This window comes from Ptychodera flava, unplaced genomic scaffold, assembly GCF_041260155.1.
Source record: "Ptychodera flava strain L36383 unplaced genomic scaffold, AS_Pfla_20210202 Scaffold_54__1_contigs__length_889265_pilon, whole genome shotgun sequence".
Taxonomy (NCBI): Eukaryota; Metazoa; Hemichordata; class Enteropneusta; family Ptychoderidae; genus Ptychodera; species Ptychodera flava.
The window spans coordinates 130,513-151,117 of NW_027248376.1; the positions used below are offsets into that span (position 1 = coordinate 130,513).

General features: G+C 37.4%; 1 protein-coding gene and 1 long non-coding RNA gene across 3 annotated transcripts in view; one reads left to right on the forward strand and one right to left on the reverse strand.

Annotated features, from left to right (window-relative positions):
- LOC139128454 (uncharacterized) overlaps positions 1-20,605 on the reverse strand; it is a 40,206-nt gene that overhangs the window by 5,296 nt on the left and 14,305 nt on the right. The window lies entirely within an intron of this gene.
- The window catches only part of LOC139128455 (uncharacterized), a 31,123-nt gene that overhangs the window by 4,636 nt on the left and 5,882 nt on the right, over positions 1-20,605 (forward strand). The window contains exons 2-5 of one of the 2 annotated variants that reach the window (XR_011551307.1): positions 1,132-1,385; positions 1,678-1,845; positions 3,534-3,725; positions 4,619-4,696. This is a non-coding gene — a long non-coding RNA (uncharacterized lncRNA). The remainder of the gene's footprint in view (positions 1-1,131; positions 1,386-1,677; positions 1,846-3,533; positions 3,726-4,618; positions 4,697-20,605) is intronic. The other variant, XR_011551306.1, reaches the window with a different exon arrangement.

The window sequence follows — 20,605 nt, forward strand, 5'->3', positions numbered from 1 at the left end:
GCATATTTTTTTAGTTTTTCGTTTTCGCAGTATTCTGCTGTATTCAGTTTTATGATCTGTTCGCTCAACCCATACACTGCTATAGTTTGAATTCAACTCCACTGTTTTGTATGATTGTTTCAGAAATACAGGGAAAACGGGGTCAAAGGTTGAACATTGATAGCATTAATAAATGGCCAGTTTTCAGCATGTTTTACACTCCAAATACATACAGCCACAGTTCACAATTCAATTGTCAAAAATATATAGCAGTTTGCATATCGCAAAAGCAGTTAAGTATGCTTTTTGGAGTGAAACAAGAGGATATGGAATTCTGCAGAATGTCACACTGCATAAAAACCCTATAATACTTACTGTATTAACATGGACTATTGCCTGTATTGTAGGTGAAGAGTGCATATACAGATGAATACAGTCAAGAATCCATTTTTTGTATTCAGCAAGCCTGTATTCATGTGGATTCATGTGAATTCGCGTGTATTATACAGGCAACTCATTTATGTGAATTTATCTGAATTATTGGGTTTCATGCAGTGTCAGAGCTATTGCAAAGTGTACAGCTGTTGTCACTTTCACTTCCTGATGTTTTTAGGTTTTCAATATAATTTGATTCCATGTTTTGATTTATGCCAGAGTCTCCATATATTTGACATAATAGTCTAACATCACTGCACTGTGACATGACACGTAAACACAGATACCATCAGTGAGAGTGCTTTTCATTCTAAAACAGAAACAACACACTGAAAAATGATATGAGTCCAGCTTGGCAAAAAGATACCTAAATGGTCAAAATGATATGATTTTGATATATTATGAAATTGTACTCTATCAGCTATCATTTATTGTGCTTCTTTGTAAAAAAATAGGGATAGATTCAATCACAATAAATCACTTCAATTATATAATTATGTAATGATGTGATAACAAATCATTTCATTCATACATATAGGTTTAAGTATTTTCATATCTGAAACTTATAAAGATGACGCTCATCGTTGTCTTACTCAAACGTTGTTGACCGGAGATATTTCAAGATGCCATTAAACAATTTCATTCAGTGGAAACTCTTTGAGAATATAGAATGATTACCTAGAGTTTATGTGTTTCATTGCAATTTTTCATTCTCAGTACGTCATTTATAATTGGTAGCAAATACTGTATGCTTGACCGTCAAGGAAGTTCAAGTCTGTGAAGAAAACAAATCATTCGGCCAAGAGCAACTCCTATCTCTATTACTTCATCGGCAAAACGCCATTTTACTTTACTCAACACAAGGAAGAAGAATTACATCATCGTTGGATTATGGAAAACCCATTGGAAACACGATTGGAACTGATTGGGGATAATTTGATAGTGAAGTAATGTCGATCTAATGTGCAAATGTAAGCTCACCTGTTTTTCTTTTTAAGTGCCACTTGTCTTTTATGACTAAGTTGTAATATCGCAGCATTCACCTATAGGGCACCTAACAATTTGAGAATTTAGAAAAATAATTATCCAATCCAATAAAGATCCAATAATCCCAAATTAATTCAAATCGTGTTTGGAGAGGAGTCTGCGCAATTAGACGCAATAGGTCATATTGTACGTATTATAGTCGTGAATACATTTAAACTTTCGGTTTTCACATTAATTCAACTAACTCAAAACCTCAACCAATTATTACTTCCATAGTAAATGAACGCTCTTTGATCAGTAATTATCGGTATGTCACGTAGCGTGGTTGTGATGTGGCTATTATCGGTGCATACACTGGCAGGGAAGAGTATAAGAGACGGCAACGATACACAGGAATTCTCTAAGTCGTAGTACTTTATTCAGCTGAGTAACACTAGTTACAAGGTAAGCTTCTATGACCTACACTAGTCGTCAGGGTCACGGTTGAACGTCGTCTCGGGGCGTCGTCGGTAAAGTGCGTCTAACCACAGGCTACCCAGACAGTATTAATAAGCTCATTATTGAGTTTTTCTCACTGTTTTCTCTATTAGTTCCTCTCCTTTCTTCATCACAGTCCCTCTATGGTATAGGGACTGTGTCTTCATGCTCTGACTGATCGGAGTAAATATAAAAAACGGTTATATAATCTAACCTAGCCTCTTAACCCTTTATTCATTTTACATACATTACAAGTACGTTTATCTCTCATATACACATTTTGTAATTAATTAGTCAACACAACTAATTATGCTAATCCGTGGACTTATCAGGGATTTTACGGGTTGGTCAACATCGCGAAAGATAGGAAAGGTATCTCTATCTTTGCAATGTTGACCAACTCTTGATAAGTCCACGGATTAGCATAATTAGTTGTGTTGACTAATTAATTACAAGATGTGTATATGAGAGATAAACGTCCTTGTAATGGGTGTAAAATGAATACAGGGTTTATAAGAGGCTAGGTTAGATTATATAACCGTTTATTTTATTTACTCCGATCATTCAGAGCATGAAGACACACAGTCCCTATATCCATAGAGGGACTGTGATGAAGAAAAGGAGAGGAACTGATAGAGAAAACAGTGAGAAAAACTCAATAATAAGCTTATTCATTCCGTCTGGGTAGCCTGTGGTCTAACAAGTCAAAATGCACAGTTTATATTGGCTTTCAGAAACTGCAAAGTCATGGGTCTATAATTAACTAAGAACAATCGGGTCTCAGGATCTGCAAAGTCATGCGTCTATAATTAACTACGAACAATCGGCAAAGTCAAATCGCTCTTGGTTAAGTACAATGTCAAACAGGGGTAAAGGTCGTCCAGGCATTGATGATAACTTCAGGAGTTGAAACAATAAAAGGTCACGAAAACGAACACGGGAGATAACGTGCAGGGTTACTGTCGGTCATTACAGTCAAATTCAAAGGTTAAATTCTAAGCATATGTATGGCTACGTCACAGGTGTTAATGTGGCGGTCTGTTTGATGATGGGCCATTTCATGTCACGTAATTGAGAGGAGAAATAACACGGAATGATCGCATGCCAAACAGCCCGCCACTCCAAATGCTACCTGAGCAACAAAGTGGCCTTGAAAAACTGAATGAACTATTCAGAACTTAAGAATTGTCGCGCACACTCAAACGATGTCAGACAAATAAAATGCAGTTAGGTTTTGCATTGGTCATATATTATGGTGTGGGTTCTATGTTGTGCAGTACAGTAGGCGTCACAGACGATATTCCAACACAATTTCCCTTAACCAACGTTAACAGCTTTTCATACAATTGAGCCTCATCGATGACATTCTACAGTGTATGAAGTGACCTGGGTGTTTGATCTCCTTTTGTATAACATGGGTCAATTGTTACTAGTTATTGATTGACAATCATCGGGTCGAGGACACGACTTATTGACAACTTTAATGTAACATGCTTTCTACTCCTTTCGCGGTATTTCAGACGGTGGGATTTACTATGCGGCCGTCGATCCGTGGGTAGAAATCAGATCTGGAATTCAGCTCGGTTTGTCAGTTGGGTTCTCACATAAGGTTGTTGATGCTTTAACAGCAAACTACAAATTGTAATGTGTTCCAGGGAATACCGTATGCCGAGTCTAAGGTCGGTGAACTAAGAATCAGTCCACCCTAGCCCGAAGTTTCGTTGAAGGGCGAAAACAACGCTAAAAACTAGAGACCGGTGTGCTTCAACCCCGCAACCCTTTCTTCACCATAGAGGAGAAACAAGAGGAAGACTGTCTGTTTCCGAATGTACATTTCACAGACAATAGTAAGTAGATGCAGCATGCTTTTGTACGTCGTAGAACTGCAAGAAATACCGTAGTGCTGACAAATCTGTAAATTAGTTTAAATTAAAAGGCATAATTAATAGCAGAAGAACGGCAGAAATTAGTGAACAGGATTACTAGTTGACAACATTGACCTCTGACACTGATGCGCAGGGATGACATGTGATGGTACGAGGGGTCGTTTGACAATACAGTTGTTGGGATAGCACAATAGTCAAGAGCAGTACTGACCGGAAACAATGATAGGTAGGACATGTCATCGGGTATATTTATAAAAGAGACGTCTCCGGTCTCTGAGTCGGTCATTTTGTGCCAATGCCTGGGAGACTTTTACCAATTTGGCAAATGACTGTATTTCAGCAACACAAACACACATTAAGGTGTTTGTCCCGCCTCTCTCTCGAAATTTAGATAACAAAGGGAAGTGTGTGTGTGTGTGGGGGGGGGGTGGTTCCAACAGAATAGATTTGTCAGTGTTGCATTACTATTTTTCTTTTGATGTCAATGAACAATTCCTCAAGCCTCGTTAATGTGGTGAAGTCTCTATTTCCAATAATCTAACAACTGTTTCGACTGTCTCGACGGTAAAGCCTTCGTAAAAAAGACTCTGGCAAAATAACATTCGAAAACAGGTAAAAATAAAAATCAAGGTATTCTCAGACAAGATGAAAGAAGAAAAAAATCAAGACAGAACCGATTAGGCAATGCAGGTTCGTGAAAAATGCACTAAAGTAAACAAGATATAAAGAGTTAAATAGGCGAGACAGAAAAAAAGACAACGGTCTTCAACCTCAGGTCATTCCTAATTGCGCCTTTCTGCATTTACTCAATCAAATGCTGTCATTTTCTGTTTTCGATTGTTTTTATTACTCAGGTGATGAGCATGCCACGGGCAACTATGGATTGTACGACCAGATTGCGGCGTTACCATTGGTAGAAACAAATAGTTAAGGTAAGAAGGATAAGAAGCAACTTATTATGAAACATTGCATGAAAACCCAATAATACTGTATTTGCATGGATTATTTCCTGTATTTTAGTTGAAAAGTGCATATACAGATGAATACAGTCAAGATAACATTGCTTATATTCAGCAGGCCTGTATTCATGTGAATTCATGTGAATTCCCGTGTATTATTCTATAATACTGGCAACGAAGTAGTGCGAATTTATCTGTAGTATAGTTGTCACTGACGCCATTTTCAAGAAAACGTTATATTTTCCGATAATATATACAAAAAGGACAGAAATACACGTGTATTTTAACTACCCACATCATATGTCCATTAACAGGTACCTTGGACCGTATTCAATACTGTAGTACAATGCCAAATATTCGACAAGGGCAGCATCCTGCTGAGAGATCCAAGGTCGTTCTTTAGAATAAACTGCATCTGTAGGACCTGGAAAAACACAATGATAATTATACAAAAGCAATAAATTCATCGATAAATCGATCCCAAAGTCACTAAATAAAAACAGCTAGCTTTAAAAAACATACACTATACTGTCTACTTTGACCTAGTATTACAGACCACTGTATGGTGAAATGCTACTGCATTATACTTCAAAATCTTGGTTTAAGAGAGGTCTACCCCTTGATGACTGACGATCATGTTCGTTTGTCTCGGTGTTGAGTTTTATTATTGTGATAAACGTTGCTATACATTCATACATAAGTTTTAAGCCCTTAAATTATTGGAAAATCACACCTAATCTACTAAATATAAATAGGAATACATAAATATTAGAAGAGAGGACAACTCAGAATTTTCTTGTTACTTATTTACCATAAGCAGCGATGCTTCAAGTTTAATTTCCAGACAAATTCCACGTCGCGAAGGTACGAATTCACCCAATGATAAATTACACTCCTGTGCAAGCTCAGTGAAAGAACCTAACAAATCCACACGGCTTAGAGACAAAAGCAACCACAGGACGTAAGTAGACAGTCTATGAACACAGTTCCCACACGGGGCGATGCTCTCCTCCGTGCAGAGCATCCGAATCACATGCATGCGACCGTGTCTACGAGACTATATACATGCATGGACGTAGCTGTGGTTCGAAAGCTGTTGTGTTTTCGGACGGGATTTCCGCCTTTTACGGGCTGGATTTGACTTTTACGTTTTTAATCCCTCGACCACAGGGTTAAAAAAACGTAAAAAATCATAACAAGCTCGCAAAAGGCAGAAATCCCGTCCGAAAACACCACAGTTACGAACCATAGTGTAGCATAGGCGGACCACTGTGGTATGTCCGTGATACACGTACACAAATAAGCTCACAGACACTTCTAATTTAAACGTCAATTTTAAATGTCATCGAATGAGGCGCTAAGGTGTGCTTAATAAATTTTCAAGTTGTTATAGACATGAAAAACACTGCACTATTTTTCGAAAATGTTTCGCCTACACTTAGTGCTAGCGGTGTCTTAACATAGCTAATTAACTTTCTAGATCGACAAGTTTTTTCAACATCGTTTTCAGTCGCTTGTGCAACATCGACTCCGTGTATAGCCTTAAAGCAGTCTTCAAAAGGGATGAATAATGTGTCTAAACTTGCTATATCACCTACCGTGTTGAATATAAAGCATTGACTCTTAAGAAAAACCTAACATTTCTCTTACCTTTCTCGTTGCCGAATTCCTGAGTTTCTTTTCTGCCGTGATTGGTCAATTAACCGACTGCGCGCGAGGGCGTGTCATAACCCACACCGCCTTTTGATGAACAACCTGTCTATTTGTGTACAAACATTGAATACTCAAGAGCCGACATTAAAAAAAAAAATTCAAAAACACAGATGAAAAATTTATCAAACAGTCAGTTTTCCATAAAAAGCACATTGCCTAGTTCGTGTTATGTGCATGGCGTACCACTTCTCAAGGCATAACCGAAGTCATCGATATGTGAATGAGAAAACTCAAATATTAAAAATATGAATATGCCGAACGAGCCCATGCGTAAATGTTAAACGCCGACAGGGTCATTTGATCTAAGGATGTTTCTCGGGTCTGTCTAGGCTGTGTTATTAGGGCGAAACAAAAAAAAACACAGTAGAGAACAAAAATGTTTCACACCTAACATAGTCGTGTTGTAATTGTAATGCCATCCTGGCAGTCGCCCTTCCTCTTATAGACAAGTTATAACTCTTAAACATACTAAAATACAGGGTGTTTATATATTGGAGAGCTAATACCAGGCAAGAAAATTGGCCCTTTCACTACGACGAAACCGAAAGCGTTAGAACCTATTGACAATGTGTACTTCGGGTACAAAGCGGTCACACTTCAAAGATCACCGAGTATAGCTTTTTCACAAATATCTTAGTTCTTCGCCTTTGTATTCTTCTCTACGCACATATAAAAGCTTTTGTTAAAAAGGAGAATAGCAGTGTTATGGACAAAAACACAGTACTTGTGTTTGCTTTTAAGTTTTGCATATATCGTAGAGAAACACGTTATGAAGAAAAGCGTTGCCTTTAATAGGGCATAGAGAATATCATTAAAAGAAAGACGAGAAAAATAATTGAAAGATAAATAATATTCTTGAATCTTTGACCTTGTGCGATGGTATGGTTTCATCTACTATCGAAAGCTATTCACATCACCACCACCACCACGCAAAAAACTGTCAAAAATCTTAGGCGACATGTTCACATGACCTCTACATGACCTTGTATGTGCCAATCCTCCCTCACATCACTCGCATTTCCTATACAATGTCCCTTTCGTCACTCCTATTTCTAAGAATAACGTTGAGTCTAGTAGGTCAAATATGTGGTTTATTCATCAAAAGCACTGTTCATACATACTTCAAATGAGACTGCTATGGTCAGTGGGCAAGTGTAATATTCCAACTGTTACAGTAAAGCAATATAATTTTCAGTGTTCTCATAGTCATATGTGACAGCGATATCGGAATACATGACATGGATGAGAGTCTGTGCAAGGTTGTAAATAGACAAGACATTTGACAATTTTGTATAGTGATTGGGTGTCTCCTCCAATCGCCTATCGATATGGTGCATAGAGCTTTAATATCGATACATGCGAAGGTCAGGGTCACAGCTTTATAACTGTAAAGTGTCTCACCATCGCCAAAACTTAATGCTTGCAAATAAAGTTGATAAGAGACGTGCGATGACCACGGATTTAAATTTGTCCCCTGGGGTGTCTTTTAGAAAAAAGTGACCTTTTCTCATGTCGTGACCGATATGCCCTGCCAAACAAATGTATTGTTATATCATGTAAACAGAGCATAGAAATTTGTCTGCGCACCCTTATATAGCAAACACGCTTGATGAGGCCCCTCTGAGCGTCCTAGAAAATGTGTGATTAAATAATAAACTGGAATGATATGGAAAGCGCAATATCAACTGCGTTTCCAACAATCCCCGGTTTCCTCACGTGAGAAGAATAAAACATGCGTAAACACTAGGTCCCTAACCAAAATATATATCTGAACTGGATACCGTGTGTGCTTCATCTTGTTAAGAATATGGTAGACTGTAAATGTGTCCAACGCCAGAATGTCCAATGACATCCTGACAAAATTCTACTATAGGGCCTTATAGATCCGTGAAAATTTTACAGCATGTAGTTCAAACATCAGTATAAAGTCAGCATATCCATGGCGCAATGGGACAAAAACTTTACCAGTTTGTCCCTTAACGCCACTTGGTTTAAATGCTTTCTAGTGTGGCTCTGGATAGATAATTATCCAAACAGCTTATAGAAACACCAGTTTCGGTACGCAACAGTAGCATTGAGTTAATATGTATTCTACCACATTTTTATAACATAATGAACAAATAGCAATGGGGTATACCTACAGCACATCAGCTTGTTTAAATTTGCGGCTGAATAAATTTACACCTACGGAGACACTATGTAGACATAGGAACACATCTATGAACTTGGTATTTGACCTACACTACGGTAACTCTACCCCATTAATATTATGTGGACCAAATTTTGAATCGCTTTAAGGGACTGGTCAGTTTCTTCAGCCTGGGGGGCGGTGGATTCATAGGGGGTGGGTCACCCTGTTTTTGACTTCGGTGATAGGGGGGGTCACCATGTTTTTGAAATGCCCAATTAGGGGGGGGGGGGTCAGTGTGTTTTTTGAATTTTGACACAGGCTCATCATTGCCTAAAATGCTAGTGTCAGCCACAAATTTCATCATTCAGTTGTATTTTCGGCGCGCCCTTGGTGCGCGTAACTTTAATAATCAGTCATATTTTCAGCACGCCCAACTTTAACATATCAAGCATACAAACATCAGAAATATCTGTATGTTCAATATTTTTCAGCGTGCTCTTCAAGCTCATTACTTTTATATATCAGACATTTTTCAGCATGCCCTTCAGGTGCATGACTTTAATATACAAGGCATATATATCAGAGATATCAGGATGTTTCATATTTTTCGGCGCGCCCTTCGGGCGCCATACTTTAATATTTTAGAGATATCTTGATGTTTGCTAAGTGAAAGTGTACCATTATGAAATCTGCATTTCATATGAAAAGGATGACAAATTCCTGATACTTTTCTGTTCTCTCTATGAGAATTCAGTATGAGAAAGCAACATGCACAAATATTTGACAATATATAGTTGATACAGTGACTTGTTTAAGAAATAGAAAAATGACAAGATATCTTTCCTTCTCATTGATGCAATTATTTTCCTTTGTGTCACTGGTTTCTGTAGAAAGATGTTTTTTAATGAACAAAATAACAGTTAAAAAATGCAGTTTTTGTCATTATTACCTGTGCTTTTATGGTTACAATGTTACAAGAAAAGGTCCTCTCAGACACTGTACACATCAGATTTGGCTAAAAAAGCTCTCTATGGCTCCTCAGGAGATTTAATTGGATGGTTGGCAAGTCTTAACACCCATAACAGTTTTTGATTCACTGCTTTTTCCTCTTTGATATTAATGATTGACATCCATTTCTGTACAACAGTTCAAGACATCTGGTTAAGCATAGAAAGTGTGAAATACATTCACAGCTCATTCAAAATACAGCTCATTCAAAATGTACTGTATTCAAACTTTAAGATTGACACTTTGAAAGTCCTATCTTACAACTGACATGTCAACAATTTCATTAAAACATAGAATGACTATTTAAATATAAATCTATGTAAAATATAATATATATATATATATATATATATATATATATATATATATATAAGTATAATTTATGTCCACCTTTTGTTTTACCTATGTCGCGCGCCGGGGGGGGGGGGGTCACCTTGTTTTCGAAATTTGGAATAGGGGGTCACCCTGTTTTCAAAATTTGAATAGGGGGGTCAACCAGTTTTTGACGTCGGCAAAAAATAATCCAACTCCACCCCCCCCCCCCCAGGCTGAAGAAACTGACCAGTCCCTAAGTGTTTCTATACCTGGTGTGACATCGATGCGTTTGTATGCTTTAAATGGCTGAAAGGGCGCGGTAGAGAGCTTTAGCTTCTTTGAGTACTATATGTATCTGTTGCCAACTGATCTGCGCCATGATTAAGTGCAGCACTCAAAGTCGCCCCACTTCAATGTCCTAGAAACTGTATAAATACGCAACGCCGCATGATGTTCTGGTAGCCAATAAAATGTGCTTGCCAATTCAATGACTTCATGCCATTACCACAACTCTTTTATCATGGCATGTATTGGAATCGGAGAGGATGCCTTGAAATTCGACATTACGAATGATTTTGCCATTAAGTCGAATATATTTGCCAGCACAGAGCATGGCTAACGCAAAAGATACATTTCCCGATGATACATTTCGCCGATCTATCACTCGGGCACTCGGGTTGATGGCCATTGCCAAAGATAGCTTTGGGTCCATAGCTGTGGTGTTTTCAGCCGGGATTCCTGCCTTTTACGTGCTGGTTTTGACTTTTTACAAAAGTTACAGCTAGACCACGTACCAAAAACATTCGTCTTTGCCATGGCCAACACTGGTATATTGCAAAATCGCTTGTCGATGTGCTCGGTCACGGGTTGAATTTGTTATCAACTCCACTCAATATTACTCATTTCCCGTTCACCCAGTCGTTGAACAACTTCGTCAAGCGTTTTTTCATAACGGTGATTTAGATTTTTTTTGCAAACTAACGAGAGCTTTGAAGTCTTCGGTCGAGATCGCAGCAAATCTTGCAGATGTCGACGGCTTATAGCTTTCGCCGGTACCGTTTCCATTGTAGTCACAGTTTTTTGTTCTGTCCATGCCGAGATATTAGTTTCACTTCGATGATAAAATTCTGATTCCAAATGTTCGAAATATACAGTTCTACCGATTCTACCTCCACACATATACAATCTCATTCATATTTATTGTTGTTCAGGAGCCGCTAGCCGCTATACAATATTTACCAATAGAAAGTAGTACGGGATAACCAATTTGCATAATTTAGCGTGAAATAATTTCTTAACCATGATTTTCTGTGCAAACGTTATTTAATAGCACGTGACCTGTTTTTAAAATGCTTTGCTTTTGCCAAAACACGTAAAATATTTTGCTGAACGCAAGCAATCAGTAGAATATTTAAAAGCAGTGATAATTAGCTCAATCAACAGCTAAAATTCTTCGAAATGTTTCACAGTTTTTCAGTAAATGCAAAAAAAATAGACGGACTGTATTAACTCTGTCTGTGAAAATGCCAACTTTACTTTGCTGCCAACAGATTGGTAATCTGTGGTACATTTGTAATAATGTGATATACAGTGATGACACGAATCGGTATGCATCTATCGAGTTTACTGACAATAATGATGTTTTATGTATTTGCTTCACCGATGAGGGCGCACTCAATCATGCTACACTAGTCTGGTTCCCTGACCCATTTTCCCCGGTAAATGGACGGTCAGCGAACCAGACTAATGCTACACACGCTTCGCATCGACGACCGCTGTGACACGACGCGTCTAGGAATTACACTGTACTTATATAATGAAGATTGTGGGGATTAGTTTGAATTTTGATGAGTCACGACTTTGGTTTAAGTTACTTTGGAAACATTTTTGTGGATTTCCATTCATCGACAGCCCCTGAACCTCTTACCTATTGACAGAGAGTACTAAACTGTCTGAATGACAGTCCCCCTTTTTGAGATGGAGGGACCGTGACTTAAAGAAATGCACCCGTCTCTCAAGTCAGAGGCCTATCGTTTCAAAAACTGCATTTATGAGGGATGTTAATCCAACCTTCTTAGCGAGCAATTCAATTACTTGATAATCATTAAAGACTTTGATCGTCGACCATTCACGAACATTGTTACTTCTGTCATGAAAATGTATGACTTATGAAAATGGCCTTATAATTTAACATGACTTATGTGACTTAGATATGCTTAAATTGCAAAATACGTATGTAGACTCCAATCTCCAAATACAGCTTTTTTGAATTAAAAAGTCTTTCACAGCTCTTTCTGACACAGGTCTGAGAAACAACATATGAGACTCTCACATATCTTTTCTAGCAAGAAAATTGTAAAGCCTTTGGAATTGAAGAAAAGAATGTTACCATGGCAACGTAGACATGTATACAAAGACAAAACACAAAAACATATATTTATTATGGCGAACACCAAGCTACAAGAGAATTGACAAAATTTGAATTTTTATTACTTTATTTGAATTCAACAAGCCAATCTCCATGAGCTGCTAACTAACTTTACAGTAACAATCTACCAAGTGTATAAAATAGCGTTATCAAAACGTACTTCAATCGATAATGACATACACCAAACATCTGACTTGTCAAATCTGTGCACAGTAAGCATTAATATTCATTTTACAGTCACGTGAAATATGTCATAAAAATCAAGAATTATTTTGGAATGCGAAACACACTTAGTTTTTTTTTCTGGAATGAAGATTAATCGGAAAGTTCAGTCAAAAATTTATCTACTGGATATGTTTGCTAAAATGCACAACTTCTGTAAAAAACACCATGAACGTGAAACTTCTAACAGGAAGAAAAAAATTAATAATAAGAAATACTGACACCAAGTTAAATGTTTCTACGGTATTGATGGCTGATCTAATACAACGTACGCGTTCGGTTCTTTAAGAAGCAATTAAATGAGTTCAAATCCAGAAAGTTACAATAGTACATTGTTTTGAAGAAGATATAGCTCTGAAATATATGATAATCATAAAAATGTAGCTGTTGGTTTCATTATGAATGCTTTTAAATACCTAGCCGTATTCTGAGGTCACGAGTAATTCTATGAAAGAAAAGTGTGTTTGACTTGTGAGACATATATAAACCACAAAAAGATATTGGTGAAAACCATATATACCATAAAAAGTACAATACAACGAAAAATAAAATGCGAGATTCAAAAACGTCTTAACACGATATATAACACTTCATCAAATCATTTACGATAGCAACGCATCCGAGGAAAAATAAAAGGCTGGCTTTAGAATACAGCCCAGAAAAATGCATGCAAGTAAAAAAAAACTACAATATTCGGAAATAACATACTAAAGAAGTCGTTATATTTGGACAATTCTGAATACTTTGTATAGTTTTCAAACGAATCTTGCAAAACATCATGATCTGAAAATATCTATATCCATGATAGAGTGACCAGAAATAGTGTGAAAATGGCATTAGGTATACGGCTAAGTGGTGAGAAAGAAAACCAAAAAACCACCAACGTCTTCAATATTTATCGATTTAACATAGCAAAGTTGAGGACTGGTATAAACGTGCAGCTATGGTGTTTCGGTAAATCTTAGTTCTTACATGCATCATTGAATGATAATCTTGTATGCATATACTGTGTTCAAAACAATGAACACAGCTAGCTTTGCAACACATTTACTGGGCAAGCGTACAAGGAAAAAGTAAATTGAAAAAAAAAAAGCGAAAACGTCTACAAACCAATAAATGTCTTAATATAAACTCTTGTCACGGTATCTTTTAAATTGCGATAAAATTATGAAACTCTAGAAAATACAGTCCATTACAGATACTAATATGTTACGTATACCTCTGCGCTGAAGCCGACAAAACACCAACCTGACCAGCCTGATGGCAAAAATTGAAATAGCGCCACCTATCATGAGCTAATGAACTAGCGTAAGAATTTTACACTACCGTGAGTCGGCCGGTTGTACATCTCATAAAAACAGACCCTTTTCGAAAACGAAAAAAAATAAAAGGTACTGAGGTCTCTTTTCTGTTTCTGAATCATAACATAACATCCAGCTGTGTTTGCAAATTCATACTTTGATATTTTTTTCTGGGACTACCTTTTACTGTGGAAGCTATCTAATGAGTAAAGCGTTCGCCTTCAGTCAAAACATTAACAGCTGACAGGTTGCCAGCTGAAGTCATGTGTGGATTTACTCCTGGAATTTTATAAATCTGACGATGGTACAAGAAATCGGAAGGAATTATTCTGACAAGGATGAATAGCATAAAGTATGGACATTGTTCAGGTAAGATCTGATGAGTGTCTTTCTTGAAATCAAAACAAATATGAGAAGATTCACAGCGATGCTTCGATGAATGTTTACAGTGATTAAATAAAAACACATTGCAATGCTACTGTACAGAATTAACAATTGTATTCTGCAAAAAATATGAAAATTTCAACCGATCACTTTGATTTCCACTTAATGAACCTAATTATATAAAGTCGTGAAATTCTAACCCAAACATGACAAGAAAATCTGAACATTAACTCAGAAATCTAGAAATCATGTTGAAATTTGATTGAATGGTGAATGGAAGTCATGTCAACACTGGACATTGTGCAGAAATACCAAAATATCTCTTTGTAAAAACACATGAAAATGTCAACTGATCTCTAATATTATGATTTTTGAATTCTTTACATAAAGAGGTAAAATTCTAACCCCAACATGGCCAGGATAATATGAACATTTCTCAAAAAATAAAATAATTTGTATTTTCTACATGTCAAAACAGTTGCATTAAAGTAAACTTGATCACAATTTCTCTACAGTGTTCAAAATATCACTCTGAAAAAATTATAAAATTTCAACTGATGTCTTAAATTTTATGATTTTTGAATTCTTCACATCAAGAGGTAAAATTCTAACCCCAACATGGCCAGGAAAATATGAACATTTCTCAGAAAAATGAAATTATTTGTATTCTCTGTGTCAAAACAATTGCATCAAAACAAACCTGATCACAATTTCTTCACATTTTACAAAAATTTGACTCTGAAAATAATACAAAATTTCAACCAATGACTTTAATTTTTACATTATTGGATTCCTTACATCAAGATGAGAAATTCTAACCCCAACATGACTAGGAAATTATGAATAGTTTCTGAGAAAAATGAAATTATTGACATTGTTCATGGCATCAAAACAAAGCGGATTACAATTTCTTCACATTTTACAGAAAATTCACTCTGAAAAAAATACAAAATTTCATCCAAGGGTTTCAATTCCACTTGGAGTCATTTCCTGACATCATAACGAGAAATTCTAACCCAAACTTGGCTGAGAAAATATTGAGTTTTGATGAGAAAATCAGGAAAATTGTGTCAGTCATGGTGATGATGTGTTTGTAGGTTGTTCAGTTGTACAATTGTATTTGCTGCAATATTTGCATTGACTGTCTTCTCAGATTTCTTACTTGTAAATGACCTTGACAGTGTAATCACTGTGATCTGAATAAACTATTCTACCGTCTGTAAACACTGCAATGTACCGAGGGTCTCCATCTACAGTTACAGTTTCCTGGTATTCACCCTGTCTATCAAATTTCACTATCTTCCCAATATTATCTGCCACATAAATATTGTCTGCATTGTCAACTGTAACTCCACATGGATCCTCTAAGTGATCACTTCCAAATTGATTCAATATTTCAAGATTACTGTCCAAAACATAGATACAATTTACATCACCACGACATGACACTATGAGTTGATATTTGCTATTCATGGTCAGAGAGTAGGGCTTACTGAGTTGTCGTCTTGAAATAATGTCCCCATCTCCATTACATTTGATTACACAGTCTGCATCGTTGTCTGCTATGAAAACATTTCTGTCTTTATCAACAAATACACCAGTGGGGTATTTCAGTTTACCCATTGCTATTATTTGTTTTACTTCACTCTTTGCATCACTCACTACAATGCATTTGTTGACATTATCCGCTGTGTAATAGTCACCATTGTCTGCCATTGCTGTGTCTTGTGGACTGAAATCGTGAGGTAAGTCATGAACTGTGACAGATGTTAGAATCTGTGCAGTGTCTGCTGATACTACCTTCACACTGCCAGGCTGCCGGTCATCAGTTCTATGGTCACAGACAACTATATATCCATTCTGGTTTATTGTCAATCCTTCTGGGTCAAAATCTTCTCCTGCTGATTTTTCATCGTCGGACAGTAAAACCTTGACAGCGTTGGACAGTGGTGTAGCTATGTGTAAGGTAACAATTTGCAAATGTGGGTCGAAGGTCAACAGCTGATAAAACAATAGCACTGCCATTGAAACATGGTTTTTTGATGTGGAGGTGACAATTTCTTGAAAAATCTCATTAATTAAAAAATTTTAAAAGGTAAAAATGTTACTAATTTGCATAATTAATTAAATTTTACCGATAAACAAATCGTTCAGGCTGGTAATTGTACTTTTTCACCTCTTTTTAAATGCTAGTAGTTGTTCAATTGAGTAATGACAATGATTTTTGACATTCTTAAGATTTTAGGTAATAATTAAAAATTGCTCTGATCAAGTAATTTGCATAATTGATGAATTTAGGTAATTAGGCTTTATCTCCATAATGGATTTGAGTAAAATGCTAAAATTTTGTGGAATTATTTCTGAGGCCATGGCCATGTCATTGCATTTGGTCCAGTGAATTTTATCTGTGTAGTAATTATGTATTTGCATAATTAATGAATTTAGGTAATTAGGCTGTATCTCAAAAATGGTTCAGTGCAATATGCTAGAATTTTGTGGAATTTTCACTGAAGTCATGGCAATGCCATTGCCTTTGGGCCAGTGAATTTTATATTTATGGTAATGACTAATTTGCATAATTAATTAATTTAGGTAACTAGGATGTAGCTCAGTAGTGGTTCAGTGTAATATGCTACAATTTGGTGAAATTGTTTCTGAAGTCATGGCAATGTCACTGCCTTTTGGTTGAGTGAATTTTATCTCTACTCTAATCAGTAATTTGCATAATTAATGATTTAGGTAATTAGGCTTTATCTCCATAATGGATTTGAGTAAAATGCTAAATTTTGTGAAATTGTTTCATAAGCCATGGCCATGTCATTGCCTTTTGTCCTGTGAATTTTATCTCTGTGGTAATGACATATTTACATAATTAATGAATTTAGGTAATTAGGCTGTATCTCAATTATGGTTTGGTGTAATACGCTGCAATGTTGTGAAATTTTTTCTGAAGTCATGGCAATCCCATTGCCTTTAGTCCAGTGAATTTTATCTCTAGTGTAAGTAATAATTTGCATAATTAATGAATTTAGGTAATTAGGCTGTAGCTCAATTATGGTTTGGTGTAATATGCTGCAATGTTGTGAAATTTTTTCTGAAGTCATGGCAATCCCATTGCCTTTGGTCCAGTGAATTTTATCTCTAATGTAAGTAATAATTTGCATAATTAATGAATTTAGGTAATTAATGAATTTAGGTAATTAGACAGTTATCAACAATAGTTCAGTGTAATATGGTAGAATTTTGCGGTAATGTTACCGAAGCTTTTGCTGTGTCATCACAGTTTGTCCTGTGAATTGTATCACTAATTACTAATTTGCTGATTTGATGATTGTAATGCAATATTAGAATTTTTTTTGGTTATATTCTGCAAATTTGTTTAATTGTTGATGTTTGTTGCAGTGGTGTTTAGTCTATGAGCCAGGCCTTGCAAAAGTGTTTAGAAATGGCATTAAGTTGTCATGGGTCTTCTGCTCAAACTGATTTCAAGAGAAAATGATACATTATGAGGTGTCAAGATACATTTAGGAAGGTAATATTAGCTTTTCAATGTGCGGCATGATAAAAAGTTTCATTTTTTGGGTAATTCCACACTAAATGTAAAAGAACAGTTACTGTATAAAATTGAAGGACAGATTACAGTTTCCAGTAAACCAAAGGAAACTGTTTATAACTATACACATTGTATATGCCATTTACCAATTATGAGTACATAGAGTAAATTTTGCCATTAAATGGCATTTTTTGAGGTCTTCCCACAAAATAATACTAATGTCTTTCAGTGACAGACAACTTCAGTTTCACTCAAATTACACAATAAAACATCAAAGACTGAATTTATGAGAAAGTAATATGGAAATTTTATTTCTTATAATCAAGAATGTGACAGAAGACTTCAATTTTTACCACTTTTTACCCCAAATTATGCATAAATGACATTATGGATGTATTGTTCTTTTCTGAAATATGGAAAAGTTTAGAACTACACACTGAACATGATAGGACATTATTTATGTTTAAAGGTGACAAAATTTCAATGAATATGAGCAGAAAAATATTCAAATATATGTTTTGGCCCCAAATCTTCTGAACTAAAATACTTCATGTGATATAAAATGCAAATCTCTGGGTTATGATTGCAAGAATACATTCAAATATAAAAATTAACTCATGTTCATTCATAGAGATTTAGTTAAGGTGTTATTTTCAAGAGGACAAAGATATTATCAAGCCATTTGGGTGAAATAATGTCATCAACTGGTGTTAAAACAGAACATTGAGTTGTAAAATTCAGAATAGCTGATTTGACCAACCAAGCTTGTTTTTCTGAAAATTTCAGTGTTACTGGCCATGCATATTTGAAACTGCTATAAGCTGTACAAAGGATAGCTACAGTATGTATGTTTATTGTCATACAGTATCTATTCAGTATCACTTTCATTGCTTGAAGTAGCTGCTATTTTATCATCTTCCGCCTCAGCTTTGTTTCCACAAGATACACACTCACAGAGCTCTGTACACAGCAATGATACACTTTGGCAAGAACATCTGGAGGTCTCACAGGATGATTTCTGGCATTTACATTTGATGAACTTCATCACTGAATCTGGAGCTGGAGGTAAAGTCATCCACTGTATGGTGAGAGTGGTATCAGAACACAGCCATCCATGACCATGTGGGTTTGGTGAGAGTGGTATCAGAACACAGCCATCCATGACCATGTGGGTTTGGTGAGAGTGGTACCAGAACACAGCCATCCATGACCATGTGGGTTTGGTGAGAGTGGTACCAGAACACAGCCATCCATGACCATGTGGGTTTGGTGAGAGTGGTACCAGGACACAGCCATCCATGACCATGTGGGTTTGGTGAGAGTGGTATCAGAACACAGCCATCCATGACCATGTGGGTTTGGTGAGAGTGGTACCAGAACACAGCCATCCATGACCATGTGGGTTTGGTGAGAGTGGTACCAGAACACAGCCATCCATGACCATGTGGGTTTGGTGAGAGTGGTATCAGAACACAGCCATCCATGACCATGTGGGTTTGGTGAGAGTGGTACCAGAACACAGCCATCCATGACCATGTGGGTTTGGTGAGAGTGGTGTCAGACCACAGCCATCCATGAACATGTGGGTCTGGTGAGTGTGGTATCAGAACACAGCCATCCATGACCATGTGGGTTTGGTGAGAGTGGTGCCAGAACACAGCTATCCATGACCATGTGGGTTTGGTGAGAGTGGTACCAGAACAGTGCCATCCATGACCATGTGGGTTTGGTGAGAGTGGTACCAGAACACAGCCATCCATGACCATGTGGGTTTGGTGAGAGTGGTATCAGAACACAGCCATCCATGACCATGTGGGTTTGGTGAGAGTGGTATCAGAACACAGCCATCCATGACCATGTGGGTTTGGTGAGAGTGGTACCAGAACACAGCCATCCATGACCATGTGGGTTTGGTGAGAGCCACAGGTATCAGAACACAGCCATCCATGACCATGTGGGTTTGGTGAGAGTGGTACCAGAACACAGCCATCCATGACCATGTGGGTTTGGCGAGAGTGGTACCAGAACACAGCCATCCATGACCATGTGGGTCTGGTGAGTGTGGTATCTGAACACAGCCATCCATGACCATGTGGGTTTGGTGAGAGTGGTGCCAGAACACAGCTATCCATGACCATGTGGGTTTGGTGAGAGTGGTACCAGAACAGTGCCATCCATGACCATGTGGGTTTGGTGAGAGTGGTACCAGAACACAGCCATCCATGACCATGTGGGTTTGGTGAGAGTGGTATCAGAACACAGCCATCCATGACCATGTGGGTTTGGTGAGAGTGGTACCAGAACACAGCCATCCATGACCATGTGGGTTGGGTGGGCGTGGTACCAGAACATAGCCATCCATGATCATGTGGTTTGGTGAGAGTGGTATCAGAACACAGCCATCCATGACCATGTGGGTTTGGTGAGAGTGGTGCCAGAACACAGCTATCCATGACCATGTGGGTTTGGTGAGAGTGGTACCAGAACAGTGCCATCCATGACCATGTGGGTTTGGTGAGAGTGGTACCAGAACACAGCCATCCATGACCATGTGGGTTTGGTGAGAGTGGTACCAGAACACAGCCATCCATGACTATGTGGGTTTTGGCGAGAGTGGTACCAGAACACAGCCATCCATGACCATGTGGGTTTGGTGAGCGAGGTACCAGAACACAGCCATCCATGACCATGTGGGTTTGGTGAGAGTGGTATCAGAACACAGCCATCCATGGCCATGTGGGTTTGGTGAGAGTGGTACCAGAACACAGCCATCCATGACCATGTGGGTTTGGTGAGAGTGGTACCAGAACACAGCCATCCATGACCA